Source organism: Muntiacus reevesi, chromosome 3 (genome assembly GCF_963930625.1).
Source record: "Muntiacus reevesi chromosome 3, mMunRee1.1, whole genome shotgun sequence".
NCBI lineage: Eukaryota > Metazoa > Chordata > Mammalia > Artiodactyla > Cervidae > Muntiacus > Muntiacus reevesi.
The window spans coordinates 182976892-182986569 of NC_089251.1; positions in this window are offsets into that span (position 1 = coordinate 182976892).

A 9678-nucleotide genomic window follows, 5' to 3' on the forward strand; every position below is an offset into this window, starting at 1 on the left:
AGTTTAGCCCACTCTCTTTCAGGCTATGTTTCAGGCTGTGTCTATAGAGGCAGGCTGATTCCTTAAAGCAGGTGGGGGAACCTCTGAATAATGTGCAATCAGGAGCCTTTATTACTGCCTCCTGAGACTGTAAGTCCCCTTTTGGAGACACAACTGTGGTGTGATTTGCTGGATCTGACTCCCCTGGCTGAATCTGATTTAAGTGAGCACTCTTACCATGGTCTCACATAGATGCCACACGTCACAGACTTTTAAAATTATATGGAATATATATGATATATACACACCTCAATTTATAGATAGGATATGGGCTTCCCTGGTGGCTCAGATGATAAAAGAATCTGCCTGCAGTGCAGGAGACCTGGGTTTAACCCCTGGGTTGGGAAGATCCCCTGGAGAAGGGAATGGCTATCCACTCCAGTATTTTTGCCTGGAGAATCCCATGGACAGAGGAGCCTGGTGGGCTATAGTCCATGGGGTCGCAAAGAGTCGGACATGACTAACACTTTCTCTTTTTTCAGGAGACATAGAAAGAGGTTTGTGGGTTAACTTACATAGTAACTAAATGGCTGACCTGGACTGAGACCCCAGTGATCCACCTCTAGGACCCAGCACAACTGCTATTGGTGCAGGCCAACTTTCCTGCACCATAAAGGCAAACTGCAAAATGCCCAACCCATTCCTCTCCCACAGGCCTCCCCTTAGTCATCTTCTGTAGCATTAACTTGAATGAAACTACCACCTCTCTGTGATGCACAGGTCTGGCTGGAAAGACTTCAGCAAAATTGCAAGGTGTCATGGGCACCTAGAGATCCCAGCCACAGAGAGGACCCTTAAAGAGACAGGAGCTGGTCTCTTCATAAAGTGGTACAGGGGCTTTAGAGAAACTCGGAGCTGGTGGGCATCAGTGGTCTCAACCCAGGGAGGCAGAAGAATGCTGGAGGGCTGCTCTCAACCGCGACTGGGGTGGGAGTCCTGTGAGGATTTCTCCCTGGGACTTGAGCAGCTAAACAGTCCCAGTTAAGCATACACATCTTGGGGCCCTCTGGAAAGATGGGCGGTGAAGGCCTGTGTGCGTGCTTAGTCATGTCTGACTCTTTGTAACTCTAGGGACTGTAACCCACCAAGCTTCTGTGTCCATGGGATTTTACAGGCAAGAATATTGGAGTGGGCTGCCATTTCCTCATCCAGGGGATCGTCCTGACCCAGATCTTCTGCGTCTCCTACTTTGGCAGCGAATTCTTTTCCCTGAGCCCCTGGGAAGCCCAGACTGTGAGGGAGGCTGTTTCAAGTACTCGTAACACGATTTCTCTCAAACAAAGCACTGTTGCTCAAACACCATGCTGAGTAACTTCATAGGAAATTCCTTTAACATCTAAAAACTTTTTTTTTATTAGAGAGGATGTCAAGTTATAAACTTAAGAATTAAAATATCCTACTCAGGAAAAAAAAATTAAGGAGAGACTTCTAAACAATATTTTTTGTGACCATAAATGGAATATATCTAGACATCAACTAAATTATAGTGAGAGAAGTTTCTAACATGAAGTCTTAGCTCTAATGCATGGTTTCTAGTGCTTTGTAAATGTCATCACATCCCTTTCCATCATGGCCCAGACAGAGGGCCGAGAACCACCTGAGTAAGTCAGCCTGTTGAAAGATGGGCCCCAGGGAAATATGGCCTTTCTATTCTGGTCACCTGGCATCAAAAGACCATTACTTTTTAATTGCATTTCTTGTTTCTAGGCTTTTGTTCCAATTTTTTTCTAGCCTTTCTGTTCCCTATAACATAATGAAAGCATCATTAGAGTTCATATCTTGTGGTGTATTTTAGCATACCATTTTATAGTGTGACAGTCTTCACTGAATTTCTCTAAGAGAATTATTGAGTTTAAATGAGTAGCAGTTATTAAATGCAATTTCATGGGGAACCGGTGGAAACAGTGGCTGACTTTATTTTCTGGACTCCAAAATCACTGCAGATGGTGATTGCAGCCATGAAATTAAAAGACACTCCTTGGAAGGAAAGTTATGACCAACCTAGACAACATATTAAAAAGCAGAGACATTACTTTGTCAACAAAGGTCCGTCTAGTCAAGGCTATGGTTTTTCCAGTGGTCATGTATGGACATGAGAGTTGGACTATAAAGAAAGCTGAGCACAGAAGAATTGATGCTTTTGAACTGTGGTATTGGAGAAAACTCTTGAGAGTCCCTTGGACTGCAAGGAGATCCAACCAGTCCATCCTAAAGGAGATCAGTCCTGGGTGTTCATTGGAAGGACTGATGTTGAAGCTGAAACTCCAATACTTTGGGCACCAGATGCAAAGAGCTGACTCATTTGAAAAGACCCCGATGCTGGGAAAGATTAAGGGCAGGAGAAGGGGATGACAGAGAATGAGATGGTTGGATGGCATCACCAACTCAAAGGACATGGGTTTGGGTGGACTCCAGGAGTTGGTGATGGATAGGGAGGCCTGGCGTGCTGCAGTTCATGGGGTCGCAAACAGTCGGACACGATGGAGCGACCGAACTGAACTGAACTGATGAGAATTATATTGGTTACATTTCATGAGACTGATTTTCTCTACAGTCAGCTGTATAAGGTAGGGACAGTCTACCAGTATTAGGTTCTCCAGCTAGGGCCTTGCATATCAGACAACAAAAGACAGACGAACAAGAGAAAAGCAAACTCAAGCTTATGAACCTGGGCAGAGCGTATCCATACAGGGCACTCAGAGATGAGTCATTCAAAGGAGCGGTTGGAAATTGGGGCTTATACGGCATCTAAAGAAAAGAATGATAAAGTTGTAGAAACTGTCAAGACAAAGGAAAGGTCTTTGAGTTTCTAGAGCAGCAAATTCAGGGAAGGTAAATCTATGGGGGAACTAATGGAAGAGAAGTGTCCTTTAAATTCGCTACATAGGTTCCTGTGGTGTTTTCTCTGAGCTGGTAAGGGTCAAGGGCTGTTTCTGGTGATTAGCTTGTTTTCCTGGTAAAGAGGGGCTGGGGGCCACTGGGGACACAGATTTATGTCTTGCTTTTAGGCAAATGCAGAGGGGGGCCGGTAGAGAGATTTCCTCCTACTTACTCTGTTGCCTTTAGCTCAAAATATTTAATATGCCAAAGTGGCATATGCTGTTACCCTTAACTACCCTTAATCATTCATTTCTTCTTGTTCTAATCTACTGGCTAGAGTAGGTAAAATACAATCTTGAGAATAAGATAGTACGAAGAAAATAAAGATTACCATTCTGTTGCTTTATTTTTTGATTTTACTTAAAAGTCTCCTTCCCCAGAAGTGATGTGCCTGAATTCGTTCACCCCTGAACCCACTGTAGGTCGAGGCCGAATCTAGAAGCTTTGTTTCTGGGACTACTTTTCTCATTTCTCATCTCCCAACCTTAAACATTCATGTAAGACATACGTTATATTTAACAAAGTGTCTTTTTATGAGTGTGTCACTATCCATACCCTTTTCACCAACCCATGTCCTTTTTCCTACTCTCTGTCAGCCGTAGGTGTCGAGATCTGTTTCCTCCCTGTCTTTCTAAAGATGTTCACGTTGACCCTTCACCGTGGATGTAGCTTTGTTGTTCAGTGGGCTTGTGAAGAGAAAGTCAGTCTAGACGAGATTAGAAATCTGGGAAAACTTGATTTTAACTTTCTCTGATTCAATTTTCTTTTGTTTAATTATTATCTTTCAAACACCTTTCTGGTTTCCTAAACTATTTACCACATCAACACCAGATGGCGTTGGAAATGGCATCTATACTCCAGTTAAAGCTTTATTCACATCATTGGGTGAGGACATGATTACACACTGGGAGGAACTTGATCCAATGAGAAGAGAAATTCTACAGATGGCATTTGTGTAAAGGTGATATTAATTATGACAATTATATGGCCTGCTTGGCAGTTATCCCTAATTACCATGCAGGACATTGTGACGGTAAGTTGTGAAATGATAGCTAATATTTCTGTGGATTTTATTTGATTAGAGTACTGTTCTGTAAATGCCTGTTCAGCCATCACAGTCTATTGCTGAGGAAGCAAACCAACAATTTAAAGAGGCCAGAGCAGGGGCATTTTCCCCAGTGAGAATGAATGGCGGTGGGGAGGAGCATTCTGTAAAAGTCACAGATTTCCTGCATTAAATCTTTGCTACTCAAAATGTGGTCCTTGGACCAAAAGCATCAGTATCAGCTGGGAACTTGTCAGAAATGCAGAAGCTCTGGCCCTACCCCAGACCAACTGAGCCAAACCCTGTATTTGAACAAGATTCCCAAGTGATTCAGTGAGCAATAAAATTTTAGAAGCACCTTTGTAAATCACTCCTTCCTCTGTCAAGGGGAGATGATGGAGGAATGGAGTGTACAAGGGAAAACAGGGCTTTAACTAGTTCTCACCAACCTCAGATATGCAGATGATACCACTTTAATGGCGGAAAGTGAAGAGGAACTAAAGAGTGTCTTGATGAAGGTGAAAGAGGAGAGTGGAAAAGCTGACTTAAAACTCAACATTCAAAAAGCAAAGATCATGGTATCCAGTCCCATTGCTTCATGGCAAATAGATGGGAAAAAGTGGAAACAGTGACAGATTTCATCTTCTTTTACTCCAAAATCACTGCAGACAGTGACTGCAGCCATGAAATTATAAGATGCTTGCTCCTTGGAAGAAAAGCTATGACAAACTTAGACAGTATATTAAAAAGCAGAGATGTTATTTTGCCAACAAACGTCTGTATAGTCAAAGCTATGATTTTTCCAGTAGTCATGTATGGATGTAAGAGTTGGAGCATAAAGCAGGCTGAGTGCAGAAGAATTGATGATTTTGAGCTATGGTGCTGGGGAAGACTCTTGAGAGTCCCTTGGACAGCAAGGAGATCAAGCCAGTCAATCGTAAAGAAAATCAACCCTGAATACTCATTGGAAGGACTGTTGCTGAAGCTCCAATACTTTGGCCACCAGATGCAAAGAGCTGACACATGGAAGAAGGCCTTGATGTTGGGAAAGATAGAAGACAGGAGGAGAAAGGGGTGACAAAAGATGAGATGGTTGAATGGTATCACTGACTCAATGGACTTGAGTTTGAGCAAACTCAAGGAGATAGTGAAGGGCAGGGAAGCCTGGCATGCTGCAGTTCACAGGGTCGCAAAGAGTCGGATATGACTGAGTGAACAACAAAGCTAGTTCTCACAGGTTAGAAGGAGACTGTGGCTTATTTAAAATGAAGATTCCATCTCCAGCCCCAGAATTTCCCTCTCTATAGGTCTAAGGTGGGGCCAGTCTTCAAGACTGGCCCTATCTGAAGATGTCTGAACATCTTCAAGTTTTAGATTCACTGTCTGTACTTACTGAGAAAAGGGAAGGCTGAGAACGAGGCTGCAGTAGGAAGGGGGTGATTGATAAATATATAAGAAAACAAACAAACACAAGATTCTACAGAAGGAAGAAGAGTGCAGTTTCTCATGTTCTCTGGAAACATCTGTAGTAATATTTACACTTGAATTCTAATGATTAATAATTTCAATCTCTCAGGTTAAGAATGTATTTTTTTTTTTTTTTTTTTTGACTAATCAGGCTTTCAGTGACCCTGAGCCTTAAACAAAGCCACATATTCTAGAGGAAATACCTACAATGTACGCAATGATCTTACCTGTCACTCTGAATTAAGAAATGACGTCAGTTTTCCCCCATCATTTTCAAGACTGTTCTTCTTTTGTTTGTAGTAATCCTTGCTTGGGCTTCCCAGGTAAAGAATCTGCCTACCAATGCAAGTGACTCAGAAGACTCGAGTTTGATCCCTAGGTCAGGAAGACTCCCTGGAGGAGGAAATGGCCATCCACTCCAGTATTCTTGCCTGAAAAATCTCATGGACAGAGGAGTCCTATGGGCCACAGTCCACAGGGTTGCAGAGAGTCAGACACAACTGAGCAACTGAGCGTGCGTGTGTGCACACACACACACACACACACATACACGCACACAATCCTTGTTTGGGGAGGGGCAGGACAATCTGTGAGAGATGTGTCTTCTGAAAATTCCTGTGAGGCTGTCTTCACTTTAAGCAGGACTTAGAAAAAGACAGGGTATTTTTCCAAAACCGAGTCTATGGGTCTCTGTATTTGTATGTATGTATTTTTATATAGCAATAATAATAGTCTTTGTAAGTAATATTAAAGTATCAAATTACACAGGAAGAAAGGTTGGTTAGAGAATATAATCTCTAGAGCCTGTTATGTGATTCTACCTGAATTTAACTCTATTATTCAGTCATTTGCTGAAAACTAGCTCAAATAAGAGTATTGCTGCTATATTTAAAGACAAAATGACTCAATAGCCCCTTCAGTTTTCTCATTACAATGAATTTCTCTCCAGGAGCAACCAATGCCTTCCCGAGGGCCCCACCCAATGGAATTTCATGCACAAGTCATTCCGTGACTGTTCCCACCCCACCCTAAATCTCAGGGAAAATTTTCTCATTCATTTTTGAACCTGTGAGACTATGGTCACCAGTGCTTCTTAGGGTTCCATCCCAGAGGATATTCAATATTTGAAGGCAACTGGGTCCATATTTGCTGAATATAGCATAAATCTGAAGTTGCTATAGAAAGGAAGACTCAGTTAATGTGGGTCTGATTCATAGCTTTTAATATGATTAGCTCCACACCCTTCCCCACCCCAGCTGGCTGGTAGCAAATCATCCTTTAGGGATTTCATGAGTTAAGAGAACATGTTAAACATAAAGGAATATGTCTGAGATTTTTCTAAGTGTATTTGGTCAGATACAATATGTTTAAACATATAGTTTCACATACAGTGTAATTTATATGTTTGCACAATTTGTTAAACTGTGGAAGTTTTATGATACACTCTAATGTATAGCAAAAATTCTTTAAATAGTAGGCCTAATTCTCCCAGTCTCATTAATTATATGACCCTTTGAGAAAATATGAACCACCTGAGAGTAGATAGAAAGTGTGTAACTTTGGGGTAAATGTGATCAATAGAAAGAGCCACATTAGGTAACATAAGAATTCAGAAATATAGATACATAGATTAGCATATATAACAAGTCATAAGAAAAGATGCTTGGCAATTTAAGAACTTACGACTTCCTAGCTCAAATTGCCACTGAAGACTTTCTCTAGCCCTTCATCATTTATAGGCTAACTTTTGAGGATCTGCTCATCACTAGGCACTGTGGGGTTTAACATGTGGGATGCACATGTACATGTCTCTGAATTTTTTCTAGCAATTAGAGAGTGGGCGCCTACAATAGCATTTTAAAATGAAATTCAAGGGCCACCATGACATCAAGGGCATTTTTAGTTAGACGATTCCATCGACACATTTCAAATTCATCAAGGAACCTCTCTTCTGTATTTCACTGTGCTAAATTCTCAGTAATCGCCAAGCCTTTGACTTTTCAGTTTTAAACTATGCTACTTCTCCGCATTATTTAAAATTAATCAGGGGTTTCTTGGGCACTTAGTGTCTTTAGCTAGGAGCTGGGGAAATACCCAGAGAGGAATGGAACCTGTCCTCAAGGAGTTTGTATTTTATTTTAATTAATTTATTTTTTTTTAGGAGTTTGTATTTTAACTTGGATTACAAGACATGTGGATAGTCAGTATTAATGGAAGTTCTTGTCAGGAAAACACCACAATTCACAATTCCTTACTCTTAAAGTGTCGTGAGAGCCAAAGTATTGAATGTATAAAAGTTTTAGAGATGATGAATATAGGGCAGAGATGAATGAACCCCAATTTACGTTTCTGTGTAGGTTACTGCCGGCTTCCCATGGGGCGCAGTGGTAAAGAATCCGCCTGCCAATGCAGGAGATGCAGGAGACTAGGGTTCCTTCTTTGGGTTGGGAAGAACCTCTGGAGGAGGAAAGGGCAACCCCAGCTAGTATTCTTGCCTGGAAAATTCCGTGCCAGAGGAACCTGGCGGGCTACAGTTCAGGGGACTGCAAAGAGTCGGACACGACTGCGCACAGCACAGTAGATAACTTTTATGAACAGCCCGTTATGTCAGGAAAATCCATGCTAGTAAAGTAATGCTTAAAATTCTCCAAGCCAGGCTTCAGCAATACCTGAACCGTGAACTTTCAGATGTTCAAGCTGGTTTTAGAAAAGGCAGATGAACCAGAGATCAAATTGCCAACATCCACTGGATCATTGAAAAAGCAAGAGAGTTCCAGAAAAACATCTATTTCTGCTTTATTGACTATGCCAAAACCTTTGACTGTGTGGATCACAATAAACTGTGGAACATTCTGAAAGAGATGGGAATACCAGACCACCTGACCTGCCTCTTGAGAAACCTGTATGCAGGTCAGGAAGCAACAGTTAGAACTGGACATGGAACAACAGACTGGTTCCAAATAGGAAAAGGAGTATGTCAAGGCTGTATATTGTCACCCTGCTTATTTAACTTATATGCAAAGTACATCATGAGAAACGCTGGGGTGGAGGAAGCACAAGCTGAAATCAAGATTGCCGGGAGAAAAATCAGTAACCTCAGATATGCAGATGACACCACCCTTATGGCAGAAAGTGAAGAAGAACTAAAGAGCCTCTTGAAAGTGAAAGAGAAGAGTGAAAAAGTTGCCTTACAGCTCAACATTCAGAAAACTAAGATCATGGCATCCGGTCCCATCACTTCATGGCAAATAGATGGGGGAACAGTGGAAACAGTGGCTGACTATTTTTCTGGGCTCCAAAATCACTGCAGATGGTGATTGCAATCATGAAATTAAAAGACACTTACTCCTTGGAAGGAAAGTTATGACCAACCTAGACAGCATATTAAAAAGCAGAGACATTACTTTGTCAACAAAGGTCCATCTAGTCAAGGCTATGGTTTTTCCAGTGGTCATGTATGGATGTGAAAGTTGGACTGTAAAGAAAGCTGAGCACAGACAAATTGACGCTTTTGAACTGTGGTGTTGGAGAAGACTCTTGAGAGTCCCTTGGATCAAGGAGATCCAACCAGTCCATCCTAAAGGAAATCAGTCCTGAATATTCATTGGAAGGACTGATGCTGAAGCTGAAACTCCAATATTTTGGCCACCTGATGTGAAAAGCTGACTCATTTGAAAAGACCCTGATGCTGGGAAAGATTGAGGGTAGGAGAAGGGGACGACAGAGGATGAGATGGTTGGATGGCATCACTGACTCAATGGACTTGGGTTTGGGTGGACTCCGGGAGTTGGTGATGGACAGGGAGGCCTGGTGTGCTGCAATTCAAGGGGTCGCAAAGAGTAGGACAGGACTGAGCGACTGAACGGATTAATTGATGTTTTATTATAAAAAATTTCAAACATACAGAAAAGCTGAAAATTGCACAGTGAACACCCATATACCTTTCACCTAAATTCTGCACTTAGTACTTTGCTATGTGCGTGTTATCGCATACCATTTTGATTCAACTCACTGCGCACGTTGGAGGGCATCCTCTGTACTCTGGCGCCACCTACAGGCAGCCTGGCGCCAGGCAGAGGGCACAAAATAATTGGGGCAAACTCTGTTTTCAAATCTAGGGCAGAGAGTCTTCTTTCTTGCGAGAAAGTGGAACTCCCCACAATCTATGACATGATAGTGTCATCATCTTTAACTTTATTATGGGCTTCTCTGGTGGCTCATCTGGTAAAGAATCCGCCTGCAATATC